Here is a 16,986-nt window from a genome sequence, read left to right on the forward strand (position 1 = left end):
AGCTCTCCGACAATGGACCGAAGATAGAAAAAGCTTATCTGTCACTGCGCGCCATACTTCCTTAGGGGAGAACGGAAAGCGAGACTTTTAATTCGGATGATCTCTGCCGATGAAAAATTACGTCGCCGACGATTCGCGCTGCGAGAAATGTTAACACGCTTGCTACCGAGACATACGGACCACCCTGTACTTACCTTTTTTTTTTACATAAATATGGAAGGAGATTTACGCTGTGATTCTAAGCAAATTTATGTGTAAATCGTAAAATCGTAGCTTACGAAGCAATCGTAAGAGTCTGATTTACAATTTTACATAAACTGCAATTCTGTATGGAAGACTTTATTAATGCTGTCCCATTCCTTAGGCACAATAACATCGGAAATTTCCAATTAGACGCATCACTTCTGAATATTCATGCGTCATTCATGCATTATGACTGTTGATTATTCTGTAAACCGGAAACTATAGCAACAGTCATGGTACATAAATATTTTGTAATGCTACGTTTAATTGGAAATTTCCGATATTTAAAAAATGGGACAGCATTAGTAAAGTCTTTCTTTATTAGCATCTGTATGGTCGGTCACAAAAAAAAAGTTGCAATTTTTCGATGAATTTTGCAACATATTTCACATCCAATAGGAAAATGTCTCTCTCGAGGACTCTTGCAAAAGAAAATCTTACAATTTTGTCTAGAATCGCAGCATTGGTTCAACAATATAGGCGTAAAGAAAGAAGTATTCACTGTCACACGTATGACGCCAGTGACGAACGTATTAATCCGACCGTGAGATTTTCCGGTGGTATCGCGAAGGGATTCAGCCATCGGCGTCTTCTCGAAAATCGAGCGGACACCGTGTGAATATCGCAACTTCGCGAATTTCTCCACGTTGCTGTTCCTTCGTGAAAGAGCCGCGCGCCACCAGACTCCTACGCCGATAACCGCCATAATGGTATTTGACGTTAATCGGGGCTTTGAGTGCGAGTTCACGCGACGAACGCGTCTCGAACGCATGAGCGAGTTGATTAAATTCAAACACCTCGTAGCCAGAATGCCAGAGCGCGGCCGACGGCCGATGGAGCAGCCGCGTGTGCGTGAGTTCAAATATGCTCATATCGGTCCCGCTCAAAGGACTGAGGTAACTATCTCTGTCCGACAATAGTCACGCATGATAATAGCATACCATCGGAACCCCTCGTCCAGCCTGACAACGTCCGGTCGTCTGGAAGGAGCAAATACCAAAATCGCCGGATCGGCTCGGTCGTCGCAACCGTGCGTTCTCGCGCGCACAACCGCCGGCTATTCTATTCGCGTTTGTCTTCCAACGCGCGCGCGCGCTAAATAGTATTCGACACTGATAAAGCCATGATCGTTCAATCTCCAAATCATAGTGATATAGAAGCAATAATTCAGCATTAATTCGACTTCGCAAATGTGATCCCCCGAGTTGAGATTTACAGAATTTCCATACGGAACCGAATTGCAGCTTTCGGGGCCCGCTTTGACGAATATGAATTTTGCCGAGAAATATCGCGGGGTTATAAAACAAAATTACGCTTATTTTATACGACTTACAATAGCATACGCAATTCCATAAATTCGCATTTTTACGTATTTGCGATTTTACGTATTGTTGTACACACACGCGCATACACACGAACACGGCGTGTATTGAATCGTACGGTGGAATCGCCATAGGGAAAAAGCAATCCGAGCTCGGCCGATTTCGAAAACTACTGCGACGCGCGGCCTTAATACCGATAAAAAATCCCCCGGGCCGTTACAAAGATAAATTCAACCGGCAATCAAGCCGTCCCGCGAGCACCGGGGGCGCGCTCGTCGAATCGTCGTCGGCGCTCAAAATCAAAAACAAGCTCGGCCGGATTTTTACGGCCGTTTCGAACTGCAGTTTCGCAGCAACAACGGCCCCGCGTGTTTTTCACGTCCGTCGCCGCGTCGAACGCCGCTCGCTTAACGTGTCGTGACAGTTTCATCTACCGGCTCGCGAACGGACGCATAACGATTTCGGGATCGCTCGCGATTTAGATAGTCGCCCGTGACGATCCGTCATGTGACGGGACGAATCTCTACTCTCCAGCGCTCTCCTCCTCTTCGCTCCTCTCCTTCGCGATGAGGGTCTCGCGACGGCCGCGAAAACGTCGAAACGACGTAGGCAGTGCGTCGCGCGAGAGCAATCTAAAATCTGTCAAGGCTTTGATCGATGCGCGCCGTTCGCCATTTTAATGCCTATCACCCGACAACAAGCCTCACGTGAAATACGAGTTAACCCCCGGGGCGTTCTCACCCTCATCAAAGCGCGATCATCCCTCGAGGAATTCAAAACGGCCGCGCGACCGGCGCCGTCGTGCGAAAATGTTTTAAACCGTCGCGCGCGGCCGTCCGGCTATCCTAGGCTCATTATCGGGAATTATTACCGTATTTGCGGTATCGCTCGCGTGCGCCTCGCCCTCGGGCGAGAGAATGCGAGGATCTTTCGGATAATCGTGTTCCGTTCGGGTTTCTCGACGAAACCAAACGAAATCGATAGATCTTGCTCATTCATTGTAAAATTTCGCAAAATACCTCGCGCTTCGTTCTTCACGCATGGTTATCCTGGAAATCCACACGGTCTCATGCTCTTATTCAAGGGAAATACGGACACGCGGACCTCCGAAATCACGCGAGGATTCTCCTCGTGCGGACGAAACTCGGGGATAATCGCGAAAATATTATGGTAACCCGATTGGCCGACCCACAGCGAGCACGGAGACGAACGGACGGACGGTACATCGAATCATCGTTAGACGGAAGATAGGATTTGCCGGGCCGCTGGAAAAACTCGGAAAATCCAATGAAGACGGCCTAATCCTAGTATCCGGCGGTGCGCGAGAGAAAGAAAGAGAGAGAGAGAGAGAGAGAGCCCCAGGTAGACGCGAACTAATGACGATTTCATTCGCCGGGAAAAGCCGACGCGACGTCGTCCGGCGCGGAAAAGCGAAGCGTAAAACAAGCCCGAACGCGGTTATTAAAACGCCATGAGCGCGCCGCGTTCCGCTCGGCGCGGCGCGTCGAATGAAAATTTCATTCGGGTTATACTTGCTAAATTTCACTTAAATCGCATCGTCGTTCCGGCGTGCTCTCGTTGACGCGCACGCACGCACGCACGCATGTACGCGGGCGTTGTAACCGGATTCTGCCGCGTGCCGATTACATTTGACACACCGACGACCGCCGGTGGCGACGAAATTACGCGACATCGCGCGCGTGCATCGATTTAATCATTCCGAGCGAAGGGCAGCGATACTAAAAACCGATACGGGAACGCGCGACCGATCCATTTCACCGCGTTAGCCCGTTATGCAAATGCGCGCGCAACGCGAAGTCTCCGTTACTGCCCGATTACCCGTCGCGTATCGTCGCGAACAATGTTTTGTTTTTTATTTTTCTTCACGAGCGTTACGCATCCACGCGTGGATTGAACGCGAGTTCGCGCGAAATGAAGTCCCCGAGTCGATCGATACGCGCGCGCTGGCTGCTGCGGCGAGACCCGCCGCGATTCGTCGTCCGCTAACGAAATTTAATCGCCCAATTACACCCGGCGGAGACAACAGCCGGACAACTGTTTCCTAACGACGTCTCTGTGCGAGGCTCTGATGACCTCGAGTAGGTAGGTACGGCCTGATGGACGGGGACGAGGGGGAAGTGGAGAAAAGAACGGCGGCGCGAACAAGGGGGTGCGACATATTTTCTGTAATTCACTTATGGAGGAGATAAATCCGCAGTACGTGCCATGGAGAAAGATGAGCCCCCGTAGATTTGATGGGGTGGGCGAAACGCCTCGAGACACTCGTAAAAGACGCATCCGCGCTGGCGAGCATAAAATTAGAAGAATGGACTTAAAAGGATTTGAAAGGATTGTCGCGCGCGCGGTCCCGCCTTCGCGGCGGAAAAGTCTCGCCTGCCTTCCTTCCACCTACGTCTCGTTGCTTCTCGTGGAAGAGCGGAGGAAGGATATAGTTGGAGTTCCGAGTGGATTGAGAGTACACGATTCTTCCCGGAGCGAGGCGTGGGTGGACGCGGCTAAGAGGAGAAACGCATTTCGGCGTCTCCAGGAGCCGTCGGGATGCGCGAAAGCGAACAGGAGAACGATGGTGTTCCTGGCGCAATCCCGAGTCGGAGAGAATTTTGACTGTACGTTACTATTTCGTTGTGCTGTCTTCAAGGCAGGTGAACGAAGACCTCGGAAATAACCACGATTTCGGGTGGAAAACGTCAATCAAAGATGAATCGCTGAATAACAACTATATATTAATTTCTTGCCTTGTAATGACGTCTCCCATTTAAGAAATGTTGCGCCTTCACGAGCCAAGCGTGCACGTAGCCAGATTATAAACCTAAGCGCTCAATTTCATTTTTATCTTATTATAATAACAACAAGAGATTTTGCCAGATTGTGTGGTTTGAGTTGCAATGTATATCTCTGTTCTTTCCATTATTATGAAGTTAAATAAATGCTTACATTCAACGAGTGAGCCAAATAAAATGCCAACGCAGGTTAATCTCGCGTACGACTGAAAGATGCAGTCTGATAATGGCGCCGAGCGAAAAGAAGAGGAAACCGCGATATATGTCCCCAAACGAACGAAGAAGAAAGTTTCCGGCGACAGAAGCTCGCTGTCTTTCGAAATGAAGCTTTTCCCCGGATTTTCGGACGATTTAATGGCGGGCGCGGTAATATGAAGACAAAAAGAAACGTTCTGATAAAGGCGGGCGTTGGAACTAATGACGGTGCTTGGAGAAAAAGCTTAATGGATCGTCCTCGAGGCGCAATGATGTGTCATTTATAACGTTACGTTCCGCGTATACGCGGTATTCTCTCTCTCTCTCTCTCTCTCTCTCCCTTCCTCTCCCGGATTAATTGCTGTCCAATTAATGGCTCGTCGTTAGCGGAAGGGCCACTAAGTAGTCGTGTCTACATGATTGATTCGGACATATTTCGCGAGCGACGAATAGGCGAAGATTAAACGCTACTCTTAATGCATCGCTAATATTCGGTCATATAGAACGTTCAACAGTGTAAAAATAGCCCATTCCTTGTCGTCACTTGAGAGAGCATTTGTGAAACGCGATAAGCAGTCATCGAATGCGCCTCATCGTGACGAAATCTAATCTGAATTTTAACCTCAACTTTGAAGTTAATTGAAACCGCAATATCGTCGCGTTGATAATTCGACGCGAAAAAACGAAACAATGCGGTAAATTTAATTTTGAAATTTGTACAATGCGGACCATCGCAACTGTTAAACACGTGCGCCATGATGTCCGGCACTTATGCAACAGAGGGAAACCGACGTAATTTGCATACTGTCACGATCATTACCTGCCAATAATATGCGAGATGCGTTAGTTGGTCCCGCCACGTGACTCACCGTTCGATTATTTAGATAAGCAATTTTTTTCAAGGCGCGCACGAGCGATCACGTTCGATCCGCCGACGTGTCGGGGACAGGCGACTACAGAGTTAATTAATTTACTCGAGCATGGAAATCGTAATTAGCCTGGACATTGATGACAAGAACAGGCTCGCCCTTCGGGCAGACGTGTGTCGATCTGCGTGCACGAAGCGTCGAGGATACCTGGTCGTAGTAGCCCGAGGCAACCCGAGAACAAAGACCCCGTTTCCTGATCGATGATCAAGCGACGCTGTGCTGCGCCATTCGCTCCAAGAAAAAAAAGGAAAAAAGAGGAGACGACATGAAAACGCGAAATAGCATCGATTTACAGAATTATTCGCCGGTCAAGTCTCCTCTCCTAACCATTCCCCGACTTTTCGACACGCGAAAACGCGAGCGGAAATAACAGGAAGTCGTCCGAATTTGTCTTCAAGATACGGTAACTTTCAACCTCGTAGAAAATAGTTATGTATACATTTCCAAACAAAATATTATAGTTTTAAAGTTTCGGAAGAAACTCGTTTTTTTTTTCAATTTTTCAGCTGACTTTTTTTTGTTTCTTATCTTCTTTGCAGAAAACAATAAATGTGGCAAGTTGTAATTAAACATTTTTTGTTTCTTATCTTCTTTGCAGAAAACAATAAATGTGGCAAGTTGTAATTAAACACACGTGAACTTTCCTAAACGAATGCTTGCATCCTTGGGGCAGAAACCGAAGAAATCCGCGAAAACAACAAAATAGGGAAGAAAACGGTTTCTTTCCGAGACTTTAAAACCATGTAAAATATACACTTTGATTTCTGCCACGACGATTGATGAACATTTTACCGGTGAACGCAACAATGTGCCGTGCGCGACGGCAATGAGCCGCGAATCCGCGAGATACAAATAAAACGCGACTCTCCCTGTCTCTCGGCGATTTACGGGCACGGCGTCGTTAAGCTGATCAGCTTCGCGCGGCCAAACGCACCGGCGATTTATAGTCCGGGCAGCCTTTATCCACGACCTACAATCGCGCCGCTACACTTTATTGCCGCTGTTTGCGTGAAATGCCGCGCGCGTTCCACGTAGGCGCGCTTGCGCGGCCGAATCGCGCAATTACGTATTACAATCGCTAGCAACTAACGGCGACCATTGTCGCCTCATCAGGCAAAGCGACGCTCGGTCGGATTTGCCAATTCTAATCAAGCCGCGAGAGCGAGACGTCTAATCAGGGCCGGGACGGTTAAAGCGACGCGATCCCCGGTGTCGAAATTAACAATGTTGTTAACAAGCGCGGCATCCCGGACAATCCCCGGGCGAGCTGGCGCGAGTGCTCTTGCGGATATCCGAGGCTAAAAGCTCCGAAAGCCGCCCCCGCACTGCGGGAGATAAGTGTGACGACCTGTCCAACGACACTCGGCCGAGGGGGAAGGGTTGACGCAATCAACGTAAAACGTAACGCCGACGGTAACAGGGATTAGTTATCTTCAGCACCCTCGTGGATACAGCGGTGTGATCGTGCTGGATACGGCTTCATGCTTATGGCGAACGGCCGAGGGGGGAAGGAGGAGGAGGCGGTGGTCGAATGCGGGAGACGCGGGGAGGCGAGGGAGAACGACGAAATCACCGCGCGCGCGACGGCCTTTCCAGTAATTACAGGAAGAAAATGGTGCCAATAGCCCGCGCGGACGGGGGGTTGTACAGTATAGCCGGTGACGAAAATCGGTAAGCGACAATACCACGGGATGGTTATGGACCCCGATCTGACGGCGATAATGCCCGATACTACGTCGGGAACGACGTCGTTCGCCGGGCAGAATCGACGTTAACGTCTTAGAGGGTCGCGCCGTATAATCGGCGCAAAAGTGCGCGCCGACGAGTTCCTACGTCGGACGAATTATGCGAGGGCATCACGGCTCTCACGGACTGTTGAGCGGGAAATGTCCCGAGCGCCCGGAATAACGTGGAAACGTGCGTAGCTCGGAGAGAGGGGAGGGGGTGTAACATCCGCGCGATACTCTCGCCCGCGTATGATAACCGCGATCGTGCGCGAACGTCGCCAGTGTCGAGTAGTTTTTAAGCTGCTGTACGCGGAGAAAAACGCGCCTTCGTTTCACGTGCCGGCGAGGTGTGTCACGTCATTCGTTGCATTCATCCGCGCGGACGCACGCATACACACACACACACACGTCGCAGAGCGGACGAAATTCGTTCGGGCGCGCCGAATTTTATTTACAGCGGTGTGGAAACAAATAGCCCGAAACTCGACGCGGCTAAAAATGGGATAAAAAAAAATATATAAAAAACACCCAAATAATAATCCGCGAACCGTACGAAGAAAACACGCGTGTATCGCCAACAACGAACGGTGTACTCGGTCGCGCAATTTCCTCCCCGCGGCTTTGATGTAACGTGAACGGTGGCGCGCGCGAGCTCGCGGTAAAGCGCGTGCAAAATTCAGCGGAAGACCGAGGAGGAAAATGGATAAACATCGGTGGGCCGATTGAACCGGGCTCTCTGCCGGGCATTTGTTTTCCGTTCGCTGCGTTCGATAGTGCCGCGCCGCACCGTTAGTCCGAGCCCGATAAAACGCGAAACAAAAGACCGATTGACGGTCGCGTCGGCAAGGTGTTAATCCCTTTTTCAATTCCCGACCGCGTCATCGGCGACAGGTCGCTCGAACGGCCCTTTGACGCACCCGAAAACGCGTCGTAGCCGCGCGACGACGTAATCCGCTCGGTCGCGAGACGCGCGACGGCGATAAATAATCGGGAGTAAGCAGAATTATATCGCTTTTGTATTCATATTAAGGCGCACCGCCGCGGTCGTTCAGCCCGCCCGCCTGAATATTTTCCTTCTATTCGGGATTAATGGCTCGGACGTATTTTATAGGGAGCCGCCGCTGTCCGTGCGATATCCATGCAGAAACTGACCGCTGCTGCCCGCTTCTCGCCGTGATATATCGTCGGAAGTTTAAAAGTAATACCGAGGGGAATCGCGGGGGGAGAAAGAGGAAGGAAGAAAGAGCGCGCGGCTGTATCGGAGCGACTTCTTCCCCACCCCCGGGGGAGGTTTAAATTTCGAAATTCTCTGACGTTTCGCGCGCTCACGACCCCGCAAAGAGCTGACCGGGGACGGAAAAAATTGACGGAGAGAGAATGAGAAGATACGGGGGAAGGGGGAGAGGGAAATATCGACTAGACTGTCGGGCTTATCGGCACGATGATAAGACGTTTCGCGTTCATTCGCGGTGAGCGATGGCGGAACGTCAAAGAGAAGAACGACCGGGAGAGGGTTCCTCTGTCTTTGGGCGACGTCGGTGAATGTTGAGAAATGGAAATGATCCGTTTCCGGCGGGACGTTGGATAGGGAAGCGAATTATTTTGTTGGGCTCCTCGCGGAAACATCAGTATTACGAGGGAGCCCGAAAATAAGTTCGTTTTACGTACATTATGATATATGTGCATATATATGTATATATTTAAATATTTATATACTACTTCTTATTATGCGTGTGCCTCTATTAGCACAACTGGCGTATAAATGAAGCATCGATAAGAAAAATTGAAAATAAATAATACGTGATCTCGACGTGAGGAGCACCGAATAGAAATTAATGAGTCATCGCACGCGTATCGAAATAGTGACTACAACTTCAGTAATAGTTACTCCATGTGGCCCGGTACACAAGTATCAGGATGTACGCGTGACAGTGCAGTTAATCGAAATTTACTTTCGCACCCTCGGAGGCACGCACGTGCTGGTAACACGTGCTGCTGTCGGGGCCATCTTCCATCTGTCAAAAATCGACGACGTACGTGCGGGTCATACATACGCAAATGATAAAATTCTCGCGATTACACGCGACCGCTGTTATGCCACGAATTTCGGCACAGCCGGTGGCGACGAAAGAGAAAGAGAGGGAAATCAATATTTGCATTGGACATACAAACGGCACTCGGCCGGCCGCGAAACATTGTTTCCCGGCGATCTACTTCCGCTGTATCGCGTAATATTTCTCTTTTTTCCTCTTTTATATTTTATACGTTATTCACGACATCGTCGTTTACATAAAAAAAAAACAAAAAAGAGAGAGAGAGATACGTATATAAATGCGCACCGTTCTCACCGTCGACGATTTTCATACAGAACAAAAGCGCTAGATTCAATCATTCTCTACTGTTCTTTGGCAAATTTTTACTTGAATCAAGTAATATTTACTTGATCGAAGTGAAATATTTTCCTAGTAAATTATCCAAATGAAAGATTTACTTGACTCAAGTGAAACCTATTTCATCCGAGTAAAAATTGGCCGAAGAATATCGAAGTAATTGTTCACTTGAATCTAGCATTTTTTTCCGGGCGCGAACGCGCATTCCGCTTGTCTGTCGTTATTAATCTGACAAAGCGGAAATTACTTACCCGAGTCGTTGAATAACGCTGCGATGTGCATCTCGGTTTTCCGATGACGAACGACGAGCGATACGCTTCCCCTTTCGTGTGCTCGTTTGCGCAAACAACGCGTAAAAACCGAGCTGGCATCCTCGTGCCGCTGATCCGGCCGCGTAATTACTACGGTACGGCAGGTAACGTTTCTCCGTTTGAAGGATCGACATTGTCTCTCCCGCGCGCCGTTCGAGCAGATTCCGAAGTCAGCCGCCTATATACGCGTTTGTCGCAAACAAGATCCCTTTGAGAGGCGTCTCGTTGCCCGCAAAAATGGGGGAGCAAGCAACGGTGGAAAAAAGGAGAAAAAAGAAGAGGGAGAAAGAGATGGATGGAGGGGGGTGGTAGGGGGGGGGGGAGAGAGAGAACCGGGAAACGCGAAATCTCACCTTAAACCACCCGGATCCGTCAGTTCCTTTGAAGACCGGCTGGAAGCCAAATTCTATATTCGCAGACGCGTACATACATATATCTCCGCCTGCGCTCACTATACATAGGTACATACAGATATGTTCGAGAGGGCGGCGGCTTCCTTTCAGCCCTTGCAGCCCGTGACCATTATAGCGTAGCCGTAGGGTGTCTATGGGGTTGTTCGCGGGCCGAGAATCGAGAGGACGAGGCGAAGCGAGGCGGTCGCTATCGACCTTCCGGAAGGGTCGATTGTTGACCGAAAAAGTCGCCAATTTAAAAGGACCCCCGGCGCTTCTTTCTCCGCGAGACAGTCGAAAGAACAAGAGAGAGAGAGAGAGGGGTGGAGGAAGGGGACGCGCGCACGCCTGACTTGGAGCAAGCAATTATGTTGTTACGAAATGTTTACAACGAGATTATTGTCAGCGGCATCTTGCGCCCCGGGTGGTGGCCTCGGTGAATCTTTCTTGTATTATCAGATTTATTCGACCAAGAGGGGCCCGTCGGGGCGAGCCGCCGGCGGCATGTCTTTCGGACGGATGTCGTGCGCCACGCGAACAACCGACGCTTCCCTAAAATGGCTGATTAGGTACAAAGGGCACGGATAGATTTTTTTTCTCGCTTTCTCGGTAACAACGAATATACGTGCGTGATATCTTGTCAATGTTAATAGAGTTCGACATTTTTCCCCGGCATAATTACACGGAAAAAATAATTTGCTGAAACGGCAAATTTTATGCTGTCGCGGCGAAAAATCTGTCAGTTACTGTTACGGACAGCAAAACAATTTGTCGAGAATACCAAAACTGTCTTTCGCTGGATTACTTTTTCGAATCTACAAATTATTTTGCCGCAACAACAAATTATTAAATGCAGGTAAACACTATCGTTGTTCTAACAGCAAATTAACGTGTCCTAAGGACAAATCCGGCAGAATATTTTTATCCTGACCAACAAAATTGTTTCTGCTCTGATTACGGACAATTCGCTAATTTTGGTTGTAGCAATTTTATTGCCGTCGTACAACAAGTATGCAATGGTAACGACAATTTCGCTGCAACGACAAAATTATTTTTCTCCGTGCAGCGAAGACACGGTATAAAAAGGCGAGATCCGTAGCTGCGCTGCTCGCTTCGCGATTAATTAATGAAAATTAATAGAGAAAGCCACTTTTGTGTACGTACTACGGCTGATGACACAGCGATACCAAAGGAAAACACGTAGTTCTTCATAACTCTCGGTAGCGACCGCTCCGGGAGTGGGATGTATTTGGAAAACAAACGCGTCACGCACGGCGTGGAGCAAGATGAATGTTATATATCGGCCGGCCCCGGCGGAAAATAAGAATCCAAAACCGAACGATATTTCACTACTCTTAGCAAAGTGTGCACACGGGGCCGGAGTCGTTTTTTTTTTTTTCTTTTAAAGCACCGTGCGCCGGTTGTTTGTCGATTACTATCCGCCTAATAGCGCGCGCGGTTAACTACACATCGTGTTTGTTGACTCGCACGCACGCGTCAAAAACAACGCGGCTGTTTGCGCCGACGAGAACGACACATCATCGTCGTCGTCGTCGCTGGCTTAACGGTCCAGCCGGATGCTGAAAAGTCGCGGCTGCGTTGAACCACGCGCGGCATTCGACAGCCACCGCCGTCGCGAGAACAACGCGGGCGCATCCGCCGACGACGCGATTCACAATGCCGCGACCGCAATATGCAGTAAAGGATTAAGAGTTAATAATTCAACGGGGACGCGATATTGCGACGCGTCTAAGGACCGCCAAGTCGGCGGCAATAAAGAGCGACGAGCCTGGCGAGAAAGAAACGGCCGAGCGAAACGCGCCGGGTCGAAGGTGAGAGGGGACCGCGAGCGACGCGCGCGCGAGCGGGCATCGGGGCTCGAGCGCGCGGGCCTGATTCGTCGCGGTGCGGATTCTTCCGCGTGCGGAATCGCGCCTGGAAAGAATTTGCATGCAAATAGCGTCGCGAATCCCGGTCGCTCGCTCGCGCACGCACGCGTGCGCGCTGAAACGCCGGCGCGCAATCAGTTTTGCGGTCTCGCGGCCGTAATTGAATGTGGCGTAAATAAATAAATAATGTCGCGCGCGAGCGAAGAAGGGGGGGGGGGAGGAGGGACGAGGCGGCGGGAGCGGGACCACGTCCGGCACCTTAAAGGTCGGGACATCGATTAAGCCTCGCACCTCGGTCGGCGTCTACTCTTCTTCTTCTTCTTCTTCGCCGTGTGAGGCCCCGTGCGAACGTCCCCTCGTTGCCTCCCCCCCCCCCCCCTCTTCTCTGGTGGACTCGCGTTGTCGTCGTGACGCGGCGCCGNCCCCCCCCTCCCTCTTCTCTGGTGGACTCGCGTTGTCGTCGTGACGCGGCGCCGAAAGGGAATACTGCCGCGCGGCCGGAATTTTTCTCGAGGATTAATTTGCGGTCAGACCCCCTCACTCTCCCTTCCTCCCTCTCGAACTCGCTTTCTCTTTCTCTCCTCCACCTCATCCGGACTGTCGGGACTACCGGCATTACCGGCTACCGTAGGTACGTCCGGCCGCACGCACGCACGCATGTACGCACGTACGACCGTCTCCGCTTCTCTCCATTCTCTCATCTCTCTCATCCTGCCGCCGTTCCTCCTCATTCTATCGTGCCGCGCGCACCGTACGACGATTAATTATTCGGCAAGTCCTTTTCTTCTCGCGCCGCGCGAAAACGCGCCGTGACGGCGACGTCGCCACCGTGCTTGCACGGCGGTCCGCGGGCGTAAATAAGCATATAATTGGCGATGTAGATTGGAATTCTTTTTGCGAATTTGTGGTCGCGCGCATGTTCGTGCGCGTAAAAATGCGAAGTCGATTATCTCGCTTTGACGAATTATCCGAGATTTAGAATAGGACGGAGTAAGGTATCATCTGCCTGTCTGTGCTGCCACCCGTCCGGTTCCGTTCGATTTGGTCTGGCTTTGCCGATATTCGAAAATTGGAAAATGAATTTTCCCACGTGACAAACATACAACGAAATTTATCTTCTTGGTGGCGCTAAAAGAACGGCTGTGTTCAGCAGAGAAAGCGCTAAGCTCAGTGATGAAGCGCTTGAGTGATCATTGCCTGCGACTGAAGTATTCTTTTAGATTCCTGATAGATCCGGGAGAATATACCAATCAAGAGCGATGATCATTGAAAGTTCACTACAAAGGCGGCGACACTGCTGTCTGTTTCGCTCGTTCGCGTTATGACACGGAGGGAAGGGAGAGGGGAGGTGCTGAAAGCTCGCGTTTCGATGCACGGGCGGCTCCCGCCGTAAGGAGTTTTTCCATCTCGTCTCTCAGATTTACTAGCCACATACTTATTCCGCTTATCGGGGCATAAGCTGGGCAAGGAGAGCGCGAGACGAAATGTTTCGCCGAGTTGGCGAGGCCGTAACGTCGGGTCGTCTTCGAGAGATGAAACGCGCGCGAGGGTTCTTTAACCCCGAGAGCGCGGCGTACAGAGCAAAAAGTGTCGGTACACATCGTTCCTCTTTTCTCGGGACGAACCCGCTACACATATTGCCGCTCTTTCCGCGAATGACCGCGTCGGTGGCTCGAATGGTGGCAGTAAAGTGAACAAAATATTTACTTCGCGAAGCAGCCAGACTTATCCACTCGTCTTCTGGTTATGGAGCACCGCCACATCGCCGTCTGCATATCGTATGCTCGCGGCGCACCACCCTTTTTCCCAGCGAAGATAAAGGACGCGACCACGTAGCCTCGTCGCTCTCCTTCTTTCCCGAACTCGCTCGGGAGAAATTCGCGAAATCGACCGACGGAAATAATTATGCGGAGAGAGCGGAAAACGTCGCGATAAATTGCCGATTGCCGTGAAACAAAGAGTTTTGATCCGCCGTCGGATACACGAGTCGTTCAATTCGCACGCGATAACGGGAGGTGATGGTTTTCCCGTTTTTTTTCCAACTCCTAGGCAAAATTAATATCTTTTCACGAGTAATGACTGGCGTATCTCCCGTCATCAATATTTTGAATAGGGAACATTGATAGATTGAAAATGCGTTTCAACACGCACCGCGGGTATTCCGACCACAAATCTGTTCCCGCACTCGACTAAATCTCCGCGACGCGCCCGCCCATGCGGCATAAAAAAAAAGAAACAGACTACACACGCATACTCTGCCTCTCTCTCTTTCTCTCGATTTACAACTGCTATCGGCGCACAATGTAGGCATGCGGAGCACGAAGAGCTCCTTCTACCTCTCTAGAGAGAGAGAGAGAGAGAGGGAGAGAGAGGCGGCAAAGGGCCATAAAAATGTCAGAGCGTATCCTGAAGTAGTGCGATTTGCGGCGCACCGTATCCGAATGCATCGCGGCAGCGCCTCTTCCTTTTTCCTCTCCTCTCTTTCTCTCTCCCTCGGCGGGCGACTCGAAAAACATGCGTACGTGCGCTCGTCGCGGGTGCGAATTTTGTGCGTAACATGCGGTGATATACGCAGTCGGCGGTGTCGCGCGTGCAAGGCAGAGTCCTCCGACCCCCGGCGGTCTTCTCCGCGGTGAGTTTCACCTATGCGTCGACGGCACACGTGCGACGTCGTCGCACGTGAACGCGAGCGCGCTTGACGTGCGGTCACCGGCGACGATTCGACATCGCAGCCCTTACAGAGAGAGAGAGAGAGAGAGCGTCGGAACGATAAACCGGCGAAACTTATTGCTCCCGGCTCGCGGTCGGTGGTGCGATTTTTTACGGCGACCGCGAGAGATCACCGTCCTCCCTCCTCCTTCACCTATTGACGCCCGCTCGGCGACCTTAGCAAGGCGACCGAGTCGACGCACGTCGTTCCTCTCACTCGCCCTTTCGCCTTCCCTTGCTTTCTTACGCACGTTCGCATAAAGGCCAACGATTCCGCGCGCGCGATTCTCCTCGGCCGACGGAATTCGGGGGGCTATTGCTCGGAAGACTCGCGTATTTCACACGTTCTTATTAGTTTCTGGATATCGCGCGCAGTCGGAGAGACGGGGGGGTGAGTCGGGAGCGCCAGTCGACCCGGTGTTCTGCATAATACTTATTTTATGCGCGACGCCGCGCGCGAGGAAACTCGGAATAAGAGACCGCGACGACAACGCGGCGCGACCGTCCGCGTTTTCGAAAATAAAGCGCTACTGTCTCTCTTCCTCTTTCTTTCTCTTTATTTCCTCCCCCTCTCTCTTTTTCTTTCTCTCTCGACGCGGTTATGTCTCGGATGGAAATGTCGTCGGGAGGAATGGCTCGCATTGGGATTTCACGGCGCGGCGGCGTCGCCGCAATTTCAGCTATGAACTTCCCAAGCATCGGCGAATTATGCCGCCGCACAATGTTCTCGCGGACGAGCTGCGCCGGCGATATCGACGAGGAGCGGCGGCTTCCTCTCGCTCGCTGGACCGTTCACGAAAATACGCGGGAGATCTCGCGGAAGATCCGGCGATGCGGTGTGAGTCGCTCCCGAAGAAAAGTGTACGCGGGGTTATTCATCACTCGTCAACGGGGGCCAGAAGGAGCGACGCGAGACACACGCGCGCGCGCGGATCCTTCTGGACGCGTCATGCTCGAAGGGGCCGAGACAGGCGTGATTTTTCAACGTCCCGACACCGGAAGCTCTCGCGGAGGATGCTCAAAACCACGGAACGACGAGTCCTCCCTCCTCCGCTAAGCAACGCTAGCATTTTTTCTGCTGTGCGTCTCTCCCTCTCCCGGGGGTGGCCGAGGCACCACGACGGAGGACTTCGCCCCGCTCTCTGTGTGGGGCTTTTGGCAAAAAGTGAGAAAGCGTGAAGATTGATGCCTCGGTCATCTTAGCACTTTGCCGAGTCACCGGACATTAGAGGGTCGGTGCGCCCCGCTCGTGCCGCCGGCGAAACAGAGTGTAAAATGCATTTAATTCTCGTGTCGCGAAGACGAGGGTGGCCCCGTCGGGCCGGGCTTTACGAGATACCTCCCTCCGACGGCCGGCACTAACTGCCGATGATTTCGCACACTCGTCGTCGGATCGAATGTCGACTCGAATGACGCGGACCTCGTTGACGCGTTACACGGTTATCTCCCGTTGCTGCGACTACAAATTGCGACGGGAGATCAGAGGTCGGGTTCGAATCGGGTGAAATTGAACGAGGCGGCGATTAACGTTCGACACTGAGATCGGGTTTCATCGCGGTATTCATCGCGGTGATATTTCGGAGGACTTTAACGCCCGACGGGATGAGATTAATTGCGATAATTGGCGCGACGCCTCGCGTGTCTCGAGCAGGAAAAGCGGAGTTTGGGAATGGACGCGGTCCGTCGTGAAACTTGGCGCAAAAAGCGATTATCTCATTTCCCGGGGAACAAGGAGGCGAAGAAAGTTGTTAGTGGACAGGCGAAGGACGTGGCTTCATTAGACCGATCGTGATTAATTCTTAATCGAGTGCCGCTGCGCAAACCGGGAGAGCGTCTGCATATTTCATCCCCGGAAAGTCGATCCTTGTTTCGCGCGGCGACGAGAAGTTCCCGCCAAGACATGAATGGCGAACGAAGGCGGAGTGTCACGTTGAAATGGAAATTACGACAAACGACGGAAGCGAAAGAATCGTTCGGCGGAGAAGAAGGAAGAAAATCGTTCCAGCGGAAAGCTGTGGATTCGCGTCGGTAAAACGTGCGTTCAGTGTGACGCATCACCTTCTGACCACGCGGGATCT

Source organism: Dinoponera quadriceps, unplaced genomic scaffold (assembly GCF_001313825.1).
Source record: "Dinoponera quadriceps isolate SergipeBrazil2010 unplaced genomic scaffold, ASM131382v1 scaffold777, whole genome shotgun sequence".
In the NCBI taxonomy this organism is placed as follows: domain Eukaryota; kingdom Metazoa; phylum Arthropoda; class Insecta; order Hymenoptera; family Formicidae; genus Dinoponera; species Dinoponera quadriceps.